This window comes from Delphinapterus leucas, chromosome 16 (genome assembly GCF_059928025.1).
Source record: "Delphinapterus leucas isolate spDelLeu-1000000601 "Yukka" chromosome 16, BTC_Dleu_Yukka2, whole genome shotgun sequence".
Lineage (NCBI taxonomy): Eukaryota > Metazoa > Chordata > Mammalia > Artiodactyla > Monodontidae > Delphinapterus > Delphinapterus leucas.
In genome coordinates, this window is record NC_143144.1 from 72,315,531 (window position 1) to 72,339,171 (window position 23,641).

Consider the following 23,641-nt stretch of genomic DNA (forward strand, 5'->3'; position numbering starts at 1 on the left):
CATAGTTTCCTGGAATATTAGTTATTTGAGATATTAACAGTAGGTTCATTAAAAAGTGTTACATAATTAAATACATTTGGAAAATGCTGTGTATACTGAAGTTAAATAGGGCTTTTTTGGTTTGTTTTTAACTGACATTACTTCTCAGAGTTTTTTTTTTTCCCACAGTTTTTAATATGTTAATTTGCAGTGTATCTTTCTAAAAGAGAGGGCGGAGTTTGTAGCATTTCTCAAAACCTAAAAGCTCTCTTCGTAGAACATCTATTTTCATTTCCATGGGATGTAAATAAAGAAACACTGGGCGAGGAGAAGCAGCTGAGTTTTAGTGGTAGAATATCTGTGTTATGGCACCTGAGATCATCTGGATTAGAAAGAATGTTATTTTTGTTAACATGATTATGAGGTGTACCGCTTATACTGGTCCACTAGGTGCCTTTGTGTAAATTAGACAATTGTGCCTCCTTCTGGCAGGCATAGCCCCACATCACAGCACACAACTTTACAAACAGTGCATGTAATTTTGACCTTCACTCACCAAGTTGTCTGGGCTGCGTTGAACAGCAAAGAACCTGTTAAACCAAATCCCTGACACAGATGATATGCCAAGCACTTTCCTCAACACCAAAGTAACCATTATTGGTTATATTATAAGGACACCATACAATCCTAATACCTTATCCACAGAAGTTAGCAAACATTTTCTGTAAAGAGCCAGTTAATAAATATTTCAAGATTTGTGGGCTATAAGGTCTCTGTTGCATCTAAACAACTCTGCTGTTGTGGTGCTAAAGCAGCCTCAGCCAGTATGGAAACAAATCGGAGCGGCTATGTTCCAATAAACCTTTATTACAAAAACAGCTGCTAGGCTGAATTCTGCCTGTGGACATAATTTGCCCAACCCCTGATCTAACTTATGCCTGAATACCTTTAATGACAGGAAACACACCATCTCTTGAGATACCATTTTCTATCTTCAGATAACTAATTGTTCTTTATAATTGAGATGAAATCTGCCTCCCTGTAATAGCTCTTCTCATTTACCCATATGGGCTCATACATAGCAAGTCTAATCTCTCTCATCTCCTTTTGCAGCCCTCTGGTTTTCTAAACTCTTTTCTCCAATTTACACATTCTCTGTTCGTTTATTCACTTCTTGTTGTCAAAATCCTTGCCATGTTGGTCACTTTGCTCTGAAAACAATCATGTTTGTCTTTGTCCCTTAAAAAGTATTAATTTCCAGAATTTAACGCTAAATCATAATTATCACTAACATGTGCAAAGACTATTCATACTTTAAATTTGTCCCTTAAAAATTAAATTTGAGGAAACAACTTTTTTTAAAATTAATTTTTTTGGCTGGGTTGGGTCTTCGTTGCTGCGCACGGGCTTTCTCTCTAGTTGCAGCAGGCAGGGACTACTCTTCGCTGTGGTGTGCGGGCTGCTCATTGCGGTGGCTTCTCTTGTTGTAGAGCACAGGCTCTAGGTGTGCGGGCTTCAGTAGTTGTGGCACATGGGCTCAGTAGTTGTGGCTCGCGGGCTCTAGAGCGCAGGCTCAGTAGTTGTGGTGCATGGGCTTAGTTGCTCTGCGGCATGTGGGATCCTCTTGGACCAGGGCTCGAACCCGTGTTCCCTGCATTGGCAGGCAGATTCTTAACCACTGCGCCACCAGGGAAGTTCCGAGGAAACATCTTAAATATATTTAACGTTCTCTGATTTCGTACTTCTGAATATTAAGGGATATTAAGCGTATTAATTAGGATACAATGTTTTTGGAAAAGTATTAGAAGTTGTAATTGAATGAGCCTTATTTAATGCATAAAAATAAAAGTTTTTGACAGAATAATGTGGATGTTAATATGCTAAAAAGGTTACTTTTGTGTAAAAATTCACAAAGTTGAATATATATGTAAATTATTTAAATGTTTAGGGTTTTATTTTAAGCTTTTGAATTTGTGTGCATGTTTAAGTTCAATAACTCTTTTATTAAGTAAAAGAAAGGTAGTGTTAATGTGTACCATGTCTTAGAGATGATCCTACTTATTATGTTGTCATCATGGACAAAGTAATATAAAATATTCTAAGCATCATGTGAGATAAAGTATATTTAATGGGTTTTTTATCATTTAAATTTTTCTCAGTATTAAAATGTAAATTAGACAGTTTTCTAATTGTCTCCTTGTTAAGAAAAGAAAATGCACAAATACTTTTAAGTTTATTATTTTTTTAAATAAAGCCACTGTTAAATTTTAAAAGAGAGTTTTAGACAGGTCAGCATTTATGGACATCCTTCAATCAGGCCACTATTACTGCTGTTGCTGTTTCTGAGTTATTGAAGTAGCATAGGTGAATGTATCAGCCTTTCAGTTTAGCCATGGTTTGATGGAGGCCAGTTCATAAACTTTGTGTCCGTTTTTTACTTTTATATTGGGCATAGTTCTGGTGGTAAACATAATTGAGTCAGTACTAGGAAGATCACTTATAGGCATAGCCTGGCTCTGATCTTAGCTTTCTGTGCCATCTTAAGTAGGTCACCTAGCATCTTTAAATCTCAGTCTTTTCATATCTAGAATTAAAGGATGTTGTTTTTAGAGTGTGTACTATAATATAGTGAATGATTAGAAAACTGAAAGGAATTATTTTAAAAATAAATACTTGTTTCTGGTATGTAAAATGGAAAAGTAAGTCTGTGTGAATCTGAATTTTAAAAGAATAAGCCTGGTAAATTAAATGGAGATATATCAGGGACCACTGCCCCTATACCATTTAGATTTTTAATGGTGGTTCTAATTTTCACTGTCCCACTGGAATTACATAATGTTTTTGATTTACCATCTTGACCAGATGGCAGGTATTTTCAGAGGTTGCCACTTGATCTTTCCCACTATGATAGATCTTACCCCACAGGCCAGGGATGCAATGTAGGGGTTACTCTAATCACCTTGTACATAAATTCTAATTATACACTTGAGAAGTAGGGAAATTATCAGTGGGTGGATGCATAGAAACAGTTGGCCCACTATGATCCAGAATTTAGCCAGAATTTCTTACCTGGACCCTGGAGATACCCCAAGTCTAACAAGGGTTCATGATGGTATTTTAGTCCTTGGGTATCTCTGTGATCTCTAACCCTGTGTCTTATAGTAATCAAAATATCTACTTACTCCTCTTGCACTGTGTACATACCCGTGTATATACCTGTGTATATACCCAAATATACACAGGGCTCTTTGTAAAGGAATCATACACAGGTCCCTTTGGGGATCATTTTATACACTTTCCAAGATGTTTCAAAATGTCTTTTCTTCTATGGACTCAGCCACCTGTTCAGTGGGTTCTGGATTTGTAAATTAACTCATCTGGGAGCTGAGCAGAGGATCGTGATTTCTCTTGGCAACAACCCTCAGCCTTTGTTCCTCCATTCCTACTTACAACAAAAGTAAATGTTAGATAGCACCGTTGTTGGCTGCCCATCTATTTTGCCTCTCGAGATAGATACCATCCATTATTAATCATCCCACAGCTCGTTGTGGGCCAACACCCTTGTCTGCTCCTCCAGTCTTGTTGAACTTTATCCTCATTGTAGACCCTGGATTCTGTCAGTTAGGCACTGACCCTTGATCTTTTTTACTTTGGGGCCCCATCACTTAACGCCTCCCTTTGTCACTGCCTCTCCTGTTGTCAGCTCTGGTCTGTGGAAGAAAGCCACCAGTGAACTTCTTAGTGAAGCTGGTGCCCCTTTCACCAGCAAATTTCTCATGGCCTTGGTGACTGGTACGTCCCATAGAAAGTAATCTACCGGCCTTACATAATATATCCATTCCGGTACATTCCCTCCTGTCAGCTTTTTTATTCTTTACTCTTCCATCTTCTAGGGCAACTCAGGCATTTCCATTTCACTTTGCCTTGGCCAGTGCTTTTTCCAGGCTTATAAGAATCACTTCCTCATCAAGTTTTGCCCCATCCCCTGGAGTCCTCCATAGGGTATTATATCACCTGGTCCTGAGACTATGCACCAAAATTCATGAATTCTTGTTTATCCAGGCTTACATTCCATCCCCCCTTGATCAAATACCACCAAAATCCAATTCCTGACATGATCTCCTGGCTGCTGCCAGTACATGTTAGCCAATTCTTGCAGCTTGTTCAAGTATATAATCTTTTCCCTTTCTTTTCAGGCCAAGATGCATTATTCTGTCATTAAATTCAGTTATTAGTCTAGCAATCAGGAGAGGAGGTGGTGGCAGCCTTTAGGGGGGTGACCCTATTGTCTATTACTAGAAACGAGAGTTGTAGAACCAACATCCTCAGAAACGGCTATCTAGATAGTCCATTCTAGGTATTCCTATCCCATATTTCAAGAGCTCCAGTTTTCCAACAGTGGCCATTGTCTTTGCATAAGAGGACTGCTTTGGCTGAGCAGTCTATCATCTCTGGAGCTCTGCAATTCTAACAATTAGATCATCAGTCTGCTGCTCATTCATATTGGCTCCTCCACTGCCAAGAGGTAAGGGGCTGATTTAAAGCTATAAAAGAGACTCTCTAGCTCTTATATTTAGCCTGTAATGTTTATTAGTGGCCTTCAGTCTCTCATTATCCCTCTGTAGGGTCAATACAAACATAGCAGTAGTCAGCCAACTCCACTGTCTTTTGAAAGCATTTTCCCCAGGTCACCACTGGTGAAATTTTTAGCAATTGAAGCCTTCTTCCAGGGACTGTCTGTGTCTCATCTAGCAACATGGATGGTTTCTCTTTAGCCTGCCAAATAGTGAGTGAGCCAGTTTCAGATCCCCATTATACCTCCTGATTGCTCAGACCACAAGTCATCAGAGAAGTAGACCAAAATGGCATTAGCCATGCAGTAAGCGTATTAGGGGGAACTCCTGTGAGGGAAAGAGCAAGGGAGAAGATGAGGGATCTTTTAGACCACGGTGCCAATCTGACCTTCGTGAAGTAGAGCAGGAAGACAGGAAAGTTGAATGAAAGAGCCTGAAAGTTTGACAAGACCAATGGTGAGTCCTCGAGCCGAGCTCTGTATCCTAACAGAGGAGTTACGCACCTCTCAGGATTAGGCCTTCCTTACGATCACTGCCGTGCTCGGTCATTGACTGAGGACAGCTCTCAGGAAGTGTGGCCTCACTGTGAATACAGTGATGGAGTGCCTTAATATTTTTCCGCTTTAATATTATGTTTTTTAGTACAAACAAGTTAGAATTCTCAATTTTTCTTATGAATTTTTGTGGTTTTCCCTTCCATTTTTTTCTTGTGGTGAAATACATATAATATAAAATTGGCCACCCTAGCCATTTTAAGTGAACAGTTCAGTGATGTTAAGCACACTCACATTGTTGTGCAGCTGTTTATACTGTCCATCTCCAGAACTCTTTTTATCTTGCAAAACTGCAACTCTATGCACATTAAACAGTAACTCCCTATCTCCTCTTCCCCAGCCACTGACAACCACCATGCTGCTTTCTGTCTGCATGATCTTTACTACTCTAGGTATCTTACATAAGTGATGTCATATAATTTTTGTACTTTTGTGACTGGCTTATTTCACGTAGCATGATGTTCTCAAAGCCCAACCATGTTGTGATATATGTCAGAATTTCTTTCCTTTTAAGGCTGAGTAATATTCCATTGTATGTGTATACCACATTTTGTTTATCTATTCATCTGTTTATGGGCACTTGAGTTGCTTCCATGTTTTAGCTATTGTAAGTAATGCTTCTATGAACATGAGTGCACAAATACGTAGTCAAGATTTTGCTTTCAATTCTTTTGGATATATTCCCAGAAGAGAAATTCCTAGGTCATATGGTAATTCTATTTTTAATTTTTTTTTAAGAACCTCCATACTGTTTTCCATAGCAGTTGTACCATTTGCATTCTCACCAGCAGTGCACAAGGATTCCAGTTTTTCCATATTCTCACCAACACTTGTAATTTTCTTTTTCTTTATTCCTTTTCTTTTTCCTTTCTTTTTTTTTTTTATTTTTTGATTGTAGCCATCCCAGAGGGTGCAACTTGGTATCTCATTGTGGTTTTGATGTACATTTCTTTACCTATTAGCGCTAATAAGCACTTTTTCACATGCTTATTTGCCATTCATATATCTTCTTTGTAGAAATGTCTGTTTAAGTCTTTTGTCCATTTTTATGCCAGTATCACACTGTCTTGATTACTGTAGCTTTGTAGTAAATTTTGAAATCAAGAAGTGTGGGTCCTCCATCTTTGCTCTTTTTCAAGATTTTTTGGGCTACTTGGGGTCCCTTGAGGTACTAAAATTCATATGGATATGGAAATAATCATGTGAGTTTTTCCCCTTCTTTTTGTTAATATGGAGTATTAGATTTAGGCTTTTCATATGTGAGACCATCCTTGGATTCCAGGAATAAATCGTTCTTGGTCATAGTATATAATTCTTCTAACAAAAATTTCCCCTTTTCAGCATCATTGTTCAAAAAGGATATTAGTACTTTTCTTTTTTTGTGTCTTTGTCTGACTTTGGTATCAGGATAATGCTGGCCACATAGGATGACTTAGGGATTGTTTTCTACTCTTTAATGTTTGGAACAATTTGAGAAGGACTGGTATTAGTTCTTCTTGAAATGTTTAGTGGAATCCATCAGTGAAGCCATCAGGTCCCAGGCTTTTCTTTGTCAGGAGGTTTTTGATTCAATCTCCTTACTAGTCATAGTTCTATTCAGTCCTTCTATTTTTTCATGATTCAGTCTTGGTAGGTTTTGTGTTTCTAGGAATTTGTCCATTTCATCTAGGTTATACAATTTGTGTACAGTTATTCATAGTACACTCTAATAAATCCCATTTATTATCATAGGATCAGTAGTAATATCTATACTATATTTATTTTTAGTAAGTTGAATCTTCTCTCTTTTCCTTAGTAAATCTAGCCAAAGGTTTGTCAATTTTGTTGATTGGTTTGAAGAACCAACTGTTGGTTTTGTTGATTTTTCTCTCTTATTTTACTATTTTCTATTTCATTTATCTGTTTTAATCTTTATTACAATATTTCCTTCCTTCTGCTAACTTTGGGTTTAGTTCTTTTTCTAGTTCCTTAAGTTTAATGTCAGGTTGTTGGTTTGAGATCTTTCTTGTTTTTCAATGTAAACATTTATAGTTAAACATTTCCTCCTTAGCACTGCTTTTACTGCATCCCATCAGTTTTATTATGTTCTGTTTCATTTTCATTTGTCTCTAAGTACTTTCTAATTTCCCTTGTGATTTCTTCTATGAGCTGTTGGTTGTTCAAGAGTATGTTGTTTCATTTCCCCAAATTTGTGAGTTTTCCAGGTTTTCTTCTGTTGTTGATTTCTGACTTTATTCTGCTGTAGTTAAAGGAGATACTTTTCATGATATCTGTTTTTTTTTAATTTATTGAGAAAATTTTTGACCTAAAATGTGGTATATCCTGGACAATATCTCATGTGCACTTGAGAAGAATGTGTATCCTGTTGTTGGGAATAGTGTTTTACATATGTCCTTTGAATGTAGTTGGTTTATTGTGTTGTTCGAATCCTCTGTTTCCTTACTTATGTTTGTCTGGTGTTCCTATCCATTATTAAGAGTGGAGTTGAATCGTTGTTTTAACCATTTTGAATTCTCTATGTCTTTCTTGAAATTTTTGCCTTAATTTATAACTTGTTTTATATAAACTTAGATACAATATAATTTTGTTAGAATTTCCATGGTAAATCTATTTTCATTTCTTTACTTTCAATATTTTTTATTTTACTAGATTTTAAATGTGTTTCACGTACACCACAAATATCTGGACATTGTTTATCCTGTTGTAATAATCTGAAAATCTCTGACTTTTAAAGAAACAGATTTAGTGAATTTCTATTTATTGCAATTATTGTTGTATTTTAATTTTTTTCTCCATCTTTTCACCTTTTAAAATGCTTTCTCAAGCAATCTTTTTTTCTTCTCCCCTGCTTTCTATTAAATTGAATGTCCTTTTAATATTATTTAATTGTTTTTCCTTTTAGCAGTTTAGGAATTATACATTTCAAATTTTTTCTTTAATGAATGCCCTTAAATTTTAACATGTATATTTTTCCTAACCAGTAATAATGTTAATCGGTGTCTTGTTTTACTCCTGAATCATATAAGAACACTAGAAAATTTGAAACTTTCACTTTTACATACAATTGTCTAATTTTAAATTCATTTTCTAATTTCTAATTTTATTTTTTAAAATAGCCTTATTGAGATATAATTCATATACAGTACAATTCACCCATTTAAAGTGCACAATTCAATAGCTCTGTAGCCATTATCACAGTCAATTTTAGAACATTTTCATCACCCCAAAAAGAAACAGTACACGTTTGCAGTCACTTCCCATCCCTCTCCCACACCCTAAGTTTTAGACCATCACTAATCTAGTTCCTGTATATAGATTTTCCTATTCTGAACATTTTCATATACTAATTAAAATCATACAATATTTGTTCTTTTGTGACAAGCTTCTATCACTTATCACAGTGTTTACAGGGTTTATCCATGATGTTGTATGTATCAGTATATCATTGCTTTTTATCGCTAAATACCATTCCGTTGTATGGATATGACACATTTTATTTCTCCTTTTTCAGTGATGGGCATTTGGGTGTTTTCCTCTTTTTGGCTCATGTGAATTATGCTACTATGAAGATTTGTGTCCATGTTTTTTTGTGGCGATAACGTTTTTATTTCTCTTGAGTATATACCTAGGAGTGGCATTGATGGGTCATATAGTAACTCTAGATTTAACATTGTGAGAAACTGGCAAACTATTTTCCAAAGAAGATGTGCCATTTTACATTCTCACCAGGAATGTATGAGGGTTCCAATTTCTCCATATTCTCAGTAACACTTCTTTTTATCTCTTTTTTATTATCGCCATCTTAGTGCATATAAAGTGCCAAAAGAGATGATGATGCTATTTTGGAGGATCCAGAAAGGATTTTAATTAATTAGAGGAATTTAAAGAATAGAAAAAGAAAGAAAAATTAGGAGATAAGCAATTAAAAAACAAGAATAATCAAAGATGACCCTACAGAAGTGAGCATGTGAGTGGGAAGAATAATGAAAAATAAACACTGTGACCAAGATTTAGGGAAATGAAACAATGATGTTGTCCATGAAGATATTTCAAAAGAGAAAAAGGAAGGATGTAACTCCCTACAGGGAGAGAAGTAAACCGAAATCATTGGTAACAGAATGCCTACATCAAAGTGGCATATCCCAGAAGGAGTATGTGGTATAAAAAAAATTTTTTTTAAATGGTGCAAGAACGAAGAACTCTGGGAAGAATGAAAAATAGAAGTCCTCCTTTTCAAAAGTGAGATTATGATAATGGCTATGTTAATAGAAATGAGGCCTTAAGATATAGATTTCTCTAAGTAGAAACCATAAATTACATCTTATTATACTGGAGGTTTCTTCAGGAATTCTCTCCCTGACTTTGCTGTAGAAGAAAACAGATATTTAGATCCCAACTCTTCTTTTAAACCAAAATATCAACTATAGCTCGAGTAAAATAGTAATTGCACAAAGTTTATTGCAACTTAGCTAAACCAGTGCTCCGTGTCTAATTTTTAGTGCTGAAGTTTGGAACACTATAGACTGAAACTTAGTTCTTTCACTAACATATTGCCTAGTACTTCAAAACCAACATATCCTAAATTAAACTTGCTGTCTTGGCAAACAGCTCTTTTTTCTAGTATTCTCTAGCTCAGTTACGGTTGCCACTATTAACCTAACTTCAATACCTGGGAATTAACTAAATACATTTCTCTTTCCTTAATCCCCTACATAAGCCCTGATTCTTCCTTCTGTCTATCAGTCTATTTTATTCAAAACAACCAAAGTGATTTTTTAACATAAATTGAATTATAAGAATCCATTGTTTAAAAGCTTCCTTTCACATTTATAATATAATTCAGACTAGACTTACAAGTTCCTCTGAAACCAGGCCAAATTATCTGCCTCCTCTCATATTATTCTCCACAAATTTATTATATTGCAGTCGCTTTTTCTTCGGAGGTATCTGGTTTATTTCTTGTTTGGTTTTGTTTTGTCTTTCATTCCTTTGTAAAGTGTTTTAAAATTTACGTGCAGTAAAATTCCATTTGGGGGGATACAGCCATATGAATTCTAAAATATGTATGGTTTCTTTTTTTAAAAAAAATTTTATTGGAGTATAGTTGATTTATAATGCTGTGTTAGTTTCCTCTGTACAGCAAAGTGAATCAGTTATACATGTACATATATCCACTCTTTTTTAGATTCTTTTCGCATATAGGTCATTACAGAGTATTGAGTAGAGTTCCCTGTGCTATACAATAGGTCCTTATTAGTTATCTGTTTTATACATAGTAATGTGTATATGTCAATCCCAATCTCCCAGTTTGTCTCTCTCGCCCTTCCTCCCCAGTAACCATAAGTTTGTTTTCTACATCTGTGACTCTTTATGCTTTGTAAATTAGTTCATTTGTACCTTTTTTTAGATTCCACATATAAGTGATATCATATGATATTTGTCTTTCTCTGACTTACTTCACTTAGTATGATAATCTCTAGGTCCATCCATGTTGCTGCAAATGGCATTATTTCATTCTTTTTATGGCTGAGTAGTATTCCATTGTATATATGTACCACATCTTCTTTATCCAGTCCTCTGTTGATGGACACGTAGGTTGCTTCCATGTCTTGGCTATTATAAACAGGGCTGCAATGAACATTGGGGTGCATGTATCCTTTTGGATTATGGTTTTCTCCAGATGTATGTCCAATAGTGGGATTGCTGGATCATATGGTAGTTCTATTTTTAGTTTTTTAAGGAACCTCCATACTGTACTCCATAGTGGTTATATCAATTTACATTCCCACCAACAGTGCAAGAGGGTTACCTTTTCTCCACACCCTCTCCAGCATTTATTGTTTGTAGACTTTATGATGGTGGCCATTCTGACCTGTGTGAGGTGATGCCTTATTGTAGTTTTGATTTGCATTTCTCTGATGATGAGTGATGTTGAGCATCTTTTCATGTGCTTTTTGGCCATCTGTATGTCTTCTTTGGAGAAATGTCTATTTAGATCTTCTGCCTATCTTATGATTGTGTTGTTCGTTTTTTTGACATAGAGCTGCATGAGCTGTTTGTATATTTTGGAGATTAATACCTTGTCAGTTTCTTTCTTTGCAAATATTTTTCCCCATTCTGTGGGTTGTCTTTTCATTTTGTTTATGGTTTCTTTTGCTGTGCAGAAGCTTTTCAGTTTACTTAGGTCCCATTTGTTTATCTTATTTTTAAAATTTATTTTATTTATTTTTGACTGTGTTGGGTCTTCACTGCTGCCTGTGGGCTTTCTCTAGTTGCGGAGAGTGGGGGCTACTCTTTGTTGCGGTGTGTGGGCTTCTCACTGCAGTGGCTTCTCTTGTTGCGGAGCACAGGCTTTAGGCGTGCAAGCTTCAGTAGTTGTGGTGCGCGGGCTCTAGAGCATAGGCTCAGTAGTTGTGGCATACAGGTTTAGTTGCTCCACGGCATGTGGGATCTTCCTGCACCAGGGCTCAAAACTGTGTCCCCTGCATTGACAGGTGGGTTCTTTTTTTTTTTTTTTTAACATCTTTATTGGAGTATAATTGCTTTACAATGGTGTGTTAGTTTCTGCTTTATAACAAAGTGAATCAGTTATACATATACATATGTCCCCATATCTCTTCCCTCTTGCATCTCCCTACCTCCCACCCTCCCTATCCCACCCCTCTAGGTGGTCACAAAGCACCAAGCTGATCTCCCTGTGCTATGCGGCTGCTTCCCACTAGCTATCTCTTTTACGTTTGGTAGTATATATATGTCCATGCCACTGTCTCACTTTGTCCCAGCATACCCTTCCCCCTCCTCGTATCCTCAAGTCCATTCTCTAGTAGGTCTGCCTCTTTATTCCCATCTTGCCCCTAGGTTCTTCTGACTATTTTTTTTGTTTGTTTAGATTCCATATATATGTGTTAGCATAGGGTATTTGTTTTTCTCTTTCTGACTTACTTCACTCTGTATGACAGTCTCTAGGCACATCCACCTCACTACAAATAACTCAGTTTCGTTCCTTTTTATGGCTGAGTAATATTCCATTGTATATGTATGCCACATCTTCTTTATCCATTCATCTGTTGATGGACACTTAACGTTGCTTCCATGTCCTGGCTATTGTAAATAGAGCTGCAATGAACATTTTGGTACATGACTCTTCTTGAATTACGGTTTTCTCAGGGTATATGCCCAGTAGTGGGATTGCTGGGTCGTATGGTAGTTCTATTTTTAGTTTTTTAAGGAACCTCCATACTGTTCTCCATAGTGGCTGTATCAATTTACATTCCCACCAACAGTGCAAGAGGGTTCCCTTTTCTCCACACTCTTGCCAGCATTTATTGTTTGTAGATTTTTTGATGATGGCCATTTTGACTGGTGTGAGATGATATCTCATTGTAGTTTTGATTTGCATTTCTCTAATGATTAATGATGTTGAGCATTCTTTTATGTGTTTGTTGGCAGTCTGTATATCTTCTTTGGAGAAATGTTTATTTAGGTTTTCTGCCCACTTTTGGATTGGGTTGTTTATTTTTTTGACATTGAGCTGCATGAGTTGCTTATATGTTTCAGAGATTAATTCTTTGTCAGTTGCTTCATTTGCAAATATATTCTCCCAATCTGAGGGTTGCCTTTTCGTCTTGTTTATGGTTTCTTTTGCTGTGCAAAAGCTTTTAAGTTTCATTAGGTCCTATTTGTTTATTTTTGTTTTTATTTCCATTTCTCTAGGAGGTGGGTCAAAAAGGATCATGCTGTCATTTATGTCAGAGTGTTCTGCCTATGTTTTCCTCTAAGAGTTTGATGGCGTCTGGCCTTACATTTAGGTCTTTAATCCATTTGGAGTTTATTTTTGTGTATGGTGTTAGGGAGTGTTCTAATTTCATTCTTTTACATGTAGCTGTCCTGTTTTCCCAGCACCACTTATTGAAGAGGCTGGTTTTGCTCCACTGTATATTCTTGCCTCCTTTATCAAAGATAAGGTGGCCATATGTGCGTGGGCTTATCTCTGGGCTTTCTATCCTGTTCCATTGATCTATATTTCTGTTCTTGTACCCCTACCATACTGTTTTGATTACTGTAGCTTTGTAGTATAGTCTGAAGCCAGGGAGCCTGTTTCCTCCAGCTCCGTTTTTCTTTCTCAAGATTACTTTGGCTATTCGGGGTCTTTTGTGTTTCCATACAAATTGTGAAGTTTTTTGTTCTAGTTCTGTGAAGAATGCCAGTGGTAGTTTGATAGGGATTGCATTGAATCTGTAGATTGCTTTGGGTAGTAGAGTCATTTTCACAATGTTGATTCTTCCAATCTAAGAACATGGTATATCTCTCCACCTATTTGTATCATCTTTAATTTCTTTCATCAGTGCCTTATAATTTTTTGCCTACAGGTCTTTTTGTCTCCTTAGGTAGGTTTATTCCTAGATATTTTATTCTTTTTGTTGCAATGGTAAATGGGAGTGTTTTTTTAATTTCACTTTCAGATTTTTCATCATTAGTGTATAGGAATGCAGTAGATTTCTGTGCATTAATTTTGTATCCTGCTACTTTACCAAATTCATTGATTACCTCTAGTAGTTTTCTGGTAGCATCTATAGGATTCTGTATGTATAGTATCATGTCATCTGCAAAGAGTGACAGCTTTACTTCTTCTTTTCTGATTTGGATTCCTTTTATTTCTTTTTCTTCTCTGATTGCTGTGGCTAAAACTTCCAAAACTATGTTGAATAATGGTGGTGAGAGTGGGCAGTCTTGTCTTGTTCCTGATCTTAGTGGAAATGGTTTCAGGTTTTCACCATTGAGGACGATGTTGGCTGTGGGTTTGTCATATATAGCCTTTATTATGTTGAGGAAAGTTCCCTCTATGCCTACTTTCTGGAGGATTTTTATCATAAATGGGTGTTGAATTTTGTTGAAAACTTTCTCTGCATCTATTGAGATGATCATATGGTTTTTCTCCTTCAGTTTGTTAATATGGTGTATCGCATTGATTGATTTGCGTATATTGAAGAATCCTTGCATTCCTAGGGTAAACCCCACTTGATCATGGTGTATGATCCTTTTAATGTGCTGTTGGATTCTGTTTGCTAGTATTTTGTTGAGGGTTTTTGCATCTATGTTCATCAGTGATATTGGCCTGTAGTTTTCTTTCTTTGTGACATCTTTGTCTCATTTTGGTATTCGAGTGATGGTGGCCTCGTAGAATGAGTTTGGGAGTGTTCCTCCCTCTGCTATATTTTGGAAGAGTTTGAGAAGGATAGGTGTTAGCTCTTCTCTAAATGTTTGATAGAATTCGCCTGTGAAGCCATCTGGTCCTGGGCTTTTGTTTGTTGGAAGATTTTTAATCACAGTTTCAATTTCAGTGCTTGTGATTGGTCTGTTCATATTTTCTATTTCTTCCTGGTTCAGTCTCGGAAGGTTGTGCATTTCTATGAATTTGTCCATTTCTTCCAGGTTGTCCACTGTATTGGCATATAGTTGCTTGTAGTAATCTCTCATCATCCTTTGTATTTCTGCAGTGTCAGTTGTTACTTCTCCTTTTTCATTTCTAATTCTATTGATTTGAGTCTTCTCCCTTTTTTTCTTGATGAGTCTAGCTAATGTTTTATCAATTTTGTTTATGTTCTCAAAGAACCAGCTTTTAGTTTTATTGATCTTTGTTGTCATTTCCTTCATTTCTTTTTCATTTATTTCTGATCTGATCTTTATGATTTCTTTCCTTCTGCTAACTTTGGGGGTTCTTTGTTCTTCTTTCTCTAATTGCTTTAGGTGTAAGGTTAGGTTGTTTATTTGAGATGTTTCTTGTTTCTTAAGGTAGGCTTGTATAGCTGTAAACTTCCCTCTTAGAACTGCTTTTGCTGCATCCCATAGGTTTTGTGTCGTTGTGCTTTCATTGTCATTTGTTTCTAGGTACTTTTTGATTTCCTCTTTGATTTCTTCAGTGATCTCTTGGTTGTTAAGTAGTGTGTTGTATAGCCTCCATATGTTTCTATTTCTTACAGATTTTTTCCTGTAATTGATATCTAGTCTCATAGCGTTGTGGTCAGGAGATACTTGATACGATTTCAGTTTTGTTAAATTTACCAAGGCTTGATTTGTGACCCAAGATATGCTCAATCCTGGAGAATGTTCCATGAGCAATTGAGAAGAATGTGTATTCTGTTGTTTTTGGATGGAATTTTCTATAAATATCAATTAAGTCCATCTTGTTTAATGTATTATTTAAAGCTTGTGTTTCCTTATTTCTTTTCATTTTGGATGATCTGTCCATTGGTGAAAGTGGGGTGTTAAAGTTCCCTACTATGATTGTGTTACTGTCGATTTCCCCTTTTATGGCTGTTGGTATTTGCCTTATGTATTGAGGTGCTTCTATGTTGGGTGCAGAAATATTTACAATTGTTATATCTTCTTCTTGGATTGATCCCTTGATTATTATGTAGTGTCTTTCTTTGTCTCTTGTAATAGTCTTTGTTTTAAGTCTATTTTGTCTGATCTGAGAATTGCTACTCCAGCTTTCTTTTGATTTCCATTTGCATGGAATATCTTTTTCCATCCCCTCACTTTCAGTCTGTATGTGTCCCTAGGTCTGAAGTGGGTCTCTTGTATACAGCATATATATGGGTCTTGTTTTTGTATCCATTCAGCCAGTCTATGTCTTTTGGTTGGAGCATTTAATCCATTTACGTTCAAGGTAATTATCGATATGTATGTTCCTATTACCATATTCTTAACTGTTTTGGGTTTATTATTGTAGGTCTTTTCCTTCTCATGTGTTTCCTGTCTAGAGAAGTTCCTTTAGCATTTGTTGTAAATCTGGTTTGGTGGTGCTGAGTTCTCTTAGCTTTTGCTTGTCTGTAAAGCTTTTAATTTCTCCATCAAATCTGGATGAGATCCTTGCTGGGTAATCTTGGTTGTAGGTTTTTCTCCTTCATCACTTTAAATATGTCCTGCCACTCCCTTCTGGCTTGCAGAGTTTCTGCTGAAAGATCAGCTGTTAACTTTATGGGGATTCCCTTATGTGTTACTTGTTGTTTTTCCCTTGCTGCTTTTAATATTTTTTCTTTGTATTTAATTTTTGATAGTTTGATTAATATGTGTGTTGGCGTGTTTCTCCTTGGATTTATCCTGTATGGGACTCTCTGTGCTTCCTGGACTTGATTAACTATTTCCTTTCCCATATTAGGGAAGTTTTCAACTATAATCTCTTCAAGTATTTTCTCAGTCCCTTTCTTTTTCTCTTCTTCTTCCGGGAACCCTATAATTCGAATGTTGGTGTGTTTAATGTTGTCCCAGAGGTCTCTGAGACTGTCCTCAATTCTTTTCATTCTTTTTTCTTTATTCTGCTCTGCAGTAGTTATTTCCACTATTTTATCTTCCAGGTCACTTATCCATTCTTCTGCCTCAGTTATTCTGCTATTGATCCCTCTAGAGAGTTTTTAATTTCATTTATTGTGTTGTTCACCTTTGTTTGTTTGCTCTTTAGTTCTTCTAGGTCCTTGTTAAGCGTTTCTTGTATTTTCTCCATTCTGTTTCCAAGATTTTGGATCATCTTTGCTATCACTATTCTCAATTCTTTTTCAGGCTGACTGCCTATTTTCTCCTCATTTGTTAGGTTTGATGGGTTTTTATCTTGCTCCTTCATCTGCTGTGTTTTTCTGTCTTTTCATTTTGCTTATCTTACTGTGTTTGGGGTCTCCTTTTCACAGGCTGCAGGTTTATAGTTCCCGTTGTTTTTGGTGTCTGTCCCCAGTGGCTAAGGTTGGTTCAGAGGGTGTGTAGGTTTCCTGGTGGAGGGGACCTAGTGCCTGTGTTCTCGTGGATGAGGCTTGATCTTGTCCTTCTGGTGGGTAGGTCCACGTCTTGTGATGTGTTTTGGGGTGTCTGTGGCCTTATTATGATTTTAGGCAGCCTCTCTGCGAATGGATGGGTCTCTGTTCCTGTCTTGCTAGTTGTTTGGCATAGGGTGTCCAGCACTGTAGCTTGCTGGTTGTTGAGTGAAACTGGGTCTTGGCATTGAGATGGAGATCTCTGGGAGATATTACGTGGAGCTGGGAGGTCTCTTGTGGTCCAGTGTCCTGAACTTGGCTCTTCCACCTCAGTGGCACAGCCCTGACACCTGGCTGGAGCACCAAGAGCCTTTCATCCACAAGGCTCAGAATAAAAGGGAGAAAAAATAGAAAGAAAGAAAGAAAGAAAGAAGATAAAATAAAGTTATTAAAATAAAAAATAATTATTAAGAAAAAAAACTTTTAAGTAAAAAAAAAAAAAAAAAAGGACAGACAGAACCATAGGACAAATGGTAAAAGCAAAGCTAGACAGACAAAATCACACAGAGAAGAATACACATACACACTCACAAAAAGAGAAAAGGGGGAAAAAATATATATCGTTGCTCCCAAAGCCTCCCTCCTCAATTTGGGATGATTCGTTGTCTATTCAGGTATTCCACAGATGCAGGGTACATCAAGTTGATTGTGGAGACTTAATCTGCTGCTCCTGAGGCTGCTGGGAGAGATTTCCCTTTCTCTTCTTTGTTTGCACAGCTCCCGGGGTTCAGGTTTGGATTTGCCCTTCCCGTGCCCCCCCCAACCCCCCGCCCTGTGTAGGTCGCCTGAGGGCGTCTGTTCTTCGCTCAGACAGGGCGAGGTTAAAGGAGCAGCTGATTCGGGGGCTCAGGCTGGGGGGAGAGGGGGGTACGGATGCTGGGTGAGCCTGCGGCGGCAGAGGCCGGCATGACGTTGCACCAGCCTCTCCCGGGGAAGTTGTCCCTGGATCCCGGGACACTGGCAGTGGCGGGCTGCACAGGCTCCCCGGAAGGGGGGTGTGGATAGTGACCTATGCTCACACACAGGCTTCTTGGTGGCGGCAGCAACAGCCTTAGCGTCTCATGCCCGTCTCTGGGGTCCGCGCTGATAGCCGCGGCTCGTGCCCGTCTCTGGAGCTCCTTTAAGTGGCGCTCTTAATCCTCTCTCCTCGCGCACCAGGAAACAAAGAGGCAAGAAAAAGCCTCTTGTCTCTTAGGCAGCTCCTAGACATTTTTTCCCGGACTCCCTCCCGGCTAGCCGTGGCGCACTAACCCCCTTCAGGCTGTGTTCACACCGCCAACCCCAGTCCTCTCCCGGCGCTCCGACCGAAGCCCGAGCCTCAGCTCCTAGCCCCGCCTGCCCCGGCGGGCCAGCAGACAAGCCTCTCGGCCTGGTGAGTGCCGGTTGGCCCTGATCCTCTGTGCGGGAATCTCCCCGCTTTGCCCTCCGCACCCCTGTTGCTGTGCTCTCCTCCGCGGCTCCGAAGCCTCCCCCTCCGCCACCCGCAGTCTCCGCCCGCGAAGGGGCTTCCTAGTGTGTGGAAACTTTTCCTCCTTCACGGCTCCCTCCCGCTGGTGCAGGTCCCGTCCCTATCCTTTTGTCTCTGTTTATTCTTTTTTCTTTTCCCTACCGAGGTACGTGGGGAGTTTCTTGCCTTTTGGGAGGTCTGAGGTCTTCTGCCAGCGTTCAGTAGGTGTTCTGTAGGAGTTGTTCCACGTGTAGATGTGTTTCTGATGTATCTGTGGGGAGGAAGGTGATCTCCGCGTCTTACTCTTCCGCCATCTTGAAGCTCCTCTCTATAGTTTCTTGTAATCATCAGCTCTATCAGGATATAGACCAGTTCCAGAATCTCAAAGAATCCTTCAGAGGGCCTCCTTTACAGTCAGGCTTTTTCCTCAGCCATAAACCCTGGCAACCACAGATTGGTACCCTGTCTCTATAGTTTTGCCTTTCCCAGAATGTCATATACATGGAATCATACAGTATGTAACCTCCTGAGACTGGTTTCTTTCCCTTAGCATACTGCATTTGAGATTTATTCAAGTTGGTCTTTTCCATCAATAGTCCATTTCATTTTTGTTGTTAAGTGGTATTCCATTGTATGAATATACTCAAGTTTGTTTATCCATCCACCCTTTGATAGATAAGAATTGTTATACTTTTCAGCAGCTATGAATAATGCTGCCGTGGACAAGGCACATACTTGTATAGGTTTTGTGCAGACATAAGTTTTCACTTCTTTAGGATAAATTTCTGGAAGTGGGATTGCTGAATCATATAGCAAATGTATGTTTATCTTTATAATAACTGCCACTATTTTTCAGAGTGACTATCATTTTGCCTTGCCACCAGCAAAGTATGAAGGTTTCAGTTGTTCCACATCCTCAGTGCTTGGTCTTGTCAGTATTTTTTATTATAGCCATTCAAATAGGTGTGTGGTGGTATCTTATGATTTTAATCTGCATTTCCCTAATGGCTAATGACATTGAATATCTTTTCATGTACTTATTAGCCACTTTTATCTTCCTTGGTTAAGTGTCTTTGCAGATTTTTTGCCTATTTTTTATTGTTTGTTTTCTTATTCTTGGGGTTGAGTATTCTTTATATGTCTGGATGTAAATCTTCTGCCAGAAGTGTGATTTGATATAATTTTCTCCCAGACTTTGACTTGTATTTTTGTTCTTTTAACAGTGTCTTTTGTGGAGAAAAAAAAATGTTTTAATTTTGATAAAATCCAATGTATTCTTTTTTCTTTTATAAGTTATGCTTTTGGTGTCATATAAGAATTCTTTGCCTACTCAGTGTCACATAGATTTCCTTCTAAGAGTTTTGTACTTTTACATTGTACATTTAAATCTGTGATCCATTTCAGATATCTTTTGTTTATGAGTCTATGATCCATTTTAGTTATTGTTTATGATTGAGGTATAGGTCAAGGTTCATTATTTTGCATATGGATATCCAATTTTTACAGCCTTTGGAAAAGACTGGTCTTTCTCTTTTGAAATGCCTTTGCAGCTCTGTCAAAAATCCATTCACCATCAGGCTTCCAGTTCCAGGAAACACTACATAAACATACATCTCTCTTTATGTCCCATGGGTCTCAACTATAAAACCTGGATGATATGCATGGGCAACTATCTGGTAATTGTGAAAAGTAAGTATCATCAGGCAGATCAGGGAAGAACAGCAGAATTCAGAGCACCCTGAAATATTTGGAAGTTAACCATTTATTCCTCCAGTATCCCCTGCCTTGAGCCTCAATGCAGAAAACATCCTGGAAAAATACTCTAGTTCTGACTTGTGCTGTGGAAAAGGAAGCCCTTGAAGCTCAGAGAGTAGGGGAGATCCACCCCCCAATTTTCCTCTCTTTTTTAAATACTTACCCCCAATTCCAAACAGTCTTGAAGCAGGAACATTGGCTGCAGCAAAAACGGCCAGGAAGCTGCTAGAGCCAAATTTCCAAGGGTTGGGAATCTTCTACATAACGCGGAACTGTAGGTACAAGAGGGTCAATACAAATCCATTGCTTTTCCCTCTTCTCTGTCCTCCCAATGCAGAATGTGGCACAGTCACAGAAGCGGGTAGTTTCTGGCCAGAGGATGGAAAAGTGAAGCCCAGAGAACCAGAAAAAGTCTGGGAAATAACAGAGAAAAGCCATCCCATAAAGTTGAACTTCTGGGATTTTCCATGTGAGGCTGTTATCGTAATTAGTATACCAAAGAATTTGAGAAGCGGCTAATGGTTAGAACTCTGCCCAGGCCCCAGACTGAACCCACATGGCAGACTCAAATAGCACCGAAAAAGCTTTGGGTACATTGTAAGCGCAGCCTACAGATGTCTAAAGTAAAATATCTCTATAGAGAATATCAGCATTTTCTATAAGATACAAATAAGACCTCAGTCCCTCTGTAAATTTGATACATTAGAAAGGGCTGTGATGGAAGTGCGCCATTCTTCAGTGTGGTTAGCAAGTCAAGGACTGTCTGTCAATATTTATTTATAGCTTCAAGAAAAACTTTATCGGGTGTTGGATCTGTTAACCATCCATATGGAGAAAAGTAACATTTGACTCCTACCTCATACTAATCATAAAAATAAATACCAGGAGAAAAGGAAAAACAATGAAGTATCATCTAGAAGGTAATATGAGCATTCTTCTTCACATCTTTAGAACTGGGAAAATTTCTTAAACAGACACACAAAGCACTTCAATAAAATTAGACTACAGTAAAACTAACAATTTTTGTTGTCAGAAGATGTCATTAACATTGTGAAAAGTCAAGCCATGCAGCAGTATAAAATATTCACAACCTATATAAAGGATAAAGGCCTTATAGTCACAATATATAACTCATATAAATCAATAAAAAGCAGTCTTAAAACTCAACTCCCCGCCCCCAAAATGGCAAGAGACTTGAATAAGCACTTCACAAAAAAGGATAAGTGGCTAACAAAATATAAAAATGTGCTCCATTTAATTTTTATCAGGGAATGCAAATTATAAAACCACAATATAATACTATTTACTATTCACCCATTATAGTGGCTAAAAAGAACAAGATAGATGATATCAAATGTTGGAGTGGATGTGGAACTCTAGACACTTCTGGTGGTCTAGAAGTTGGTGCAACAACTTTGAAAACAATTTGACTGTATTCTAAAGTTGAGCTTACCCATACTCTGTGATCCAACAATTCCATTCCATCAAAGGTCATGTTAAGCATATTTATAGCAGTGTGTTTTAAGTAGCCAAAACCTTGGAATAACCCAGATACCTAAAAATAATAGAATATGGGGCAATGAAAAGAACAAACTAATCCTAAAAGAACAATATGGATGGCATTCACTAACATAGTTTTGAACAAAAGAAGCTAGAAACAAAAGAATGAATATTTTAGGATTCCATTTGTGTAAAGTTCAGAAATAGGCAGAAACACACTATGGTGTTAAAAATCATTATGCTAGTGACCTCTGATGAATAGGGATGGGCAAAGTACTATTTCTTTACTGGGGTGGTGGTTACATGGGTATATTTTCTTTGCGATAATTCATTGAGCTGTATACTTATGATTTCTCTATGTGTGTTATGCATTAGTGCTTTAGGAAAGCTTTTTAAGAAGAGCATTTACTACTTTAAAAATATTAAGGGAATTTTGTAATTGAAACTTTTATCCTGACTACATGGTTTCAAAAGGTATGCTTTAAATAAAAGTTGAATGTAGAAAAGAGCACTGTATACATTGACCTTTATAATTTTTGGTGCAAGTTTGTGAGATTAAGGTTTTATCCAGGTACATGATTTGTAACAGGAGTAATTAACCAGGAAGGTCTTCCTTACTATATGTTCCTTGCCTTTTTAATACTTTGCCAAAGAGGCTTTAGAGCACTCTGTTTTCTGTAAAATATTTCAAGAAAGGATTGAAGAGTTATCAAATGTGCTCTTTAGATTTGTAAATCTGTTACCAGTTTTGGGGAGGTTCATTTAGGTGTTTTTCTATGAATTTTACATAAATGATAGCAGAAGTAGATTTTATGGAGTCTTTCCCAGCCTTCATTTAACTGCTTCCATGTGGCTATGCAGTGAGGATTCAATTTGGGAGGAATTGATCCCTCACCAGCTTCATGGATGGGCTAAAGCCAGTAAGTGCATACCCTTCAATTCGCCAAGTGATTGGCGAAGAGTGGGCGTGTATAATGGTATGTGATAGAAGTCTAGAACTGTGGCATTCGTTTTTGTATCTAAGGGAAAAACAAGCCTGAGAATAAAGCTGAGGCACAACAGAGTGTATGTCAGAAAACAGAAAGAAATGTAGCCAGGGCCCTGACCAGAACAAACCTGGGAGTTATTCTTCCTTTTGACTTTGGGGAGTGTCTTAGTCTGCTCAGGCTACCGTAAACAACTAACACAGACTGAGTGACTTTAACAACAGAAAGTTTATAATCTCACAGTTTTGGAGACTGGGAAGTCTAAGATCTGAGTGCCAGCATGGTTTGCTTCTGGTGAGAGCTTTCTTCTTGGCCTGTAGATGACCGCCTTCTTGGTGTATGTTCACATGGCCTTTTCTCGGTACAAGTGCTTGGGGAGAGAGCACAAGCTCTCTGGTGTTTCTTCTTATGAGGACTCTAATTCTGCTGGCTCAGGGCTCTACCATTATGACCTCATTCAACTTTAGTTACATCCAAATTTCCTATCTCTAAGTATGATCACATTGGGGGTTAGGGCTTCAACATACAACTTTTGGAGGAACATTTGTAGCATTCTGCCTCTAGCCCCCTAAATCATGTCTTTATTGCATGCAAAGTACATTTATTTCATCCCAGCAATCCCAAAAGGCTTAATTCATTCCAGAATCAACACTAAAGTCTGAAGTCTCATCTGAATATTGTCTAAATCAGATATGGGTGAGATTTGGGGTACAAGTTAACCCAAGGCAAAATTCCTCTCTAGTTGTGAGCCTGTGAAACCAGGCAAATTATGTGATTCCAAAATACCACGGTGGTATAGGCATAGAATAGATATTCCCATTTCAAAAGGAAGAAAAGTAAAGGAAGAAAGGGGCGATGGGTCCCAAGGAAGGCTAATCCCATCAAACTTAAAGATTTGAGAATAACCCTCCTTGGTTCAGTGCTCTACTTCCAGGTCCCCTGAGGTGGCAACGCCACCCCATAGCTGTGTGGTACGGCCCTGCCACGTTAGCTTGGCAAAGTGGCCCTGATGCTGCAGCACTGTGCTGCAGCCTTGGCGCCA

At 37.9% G+C, this 23,641-nt stretch overlaps 1 protein-coding gene across 1 annotated transcript in view; it reads left to right on the forward strand.

Annotated features, from left to right (window-relative positions):
- The window catches only part of ATRNL1 (attractin like 1), a 683,604-nt gene that overhangs the window by 276,186 nt on the left and 383,777 nt on the right, over positions 1-23,641 (forward strand). The gene's annotated exons all lie outside the window — the stretch shown is intronic.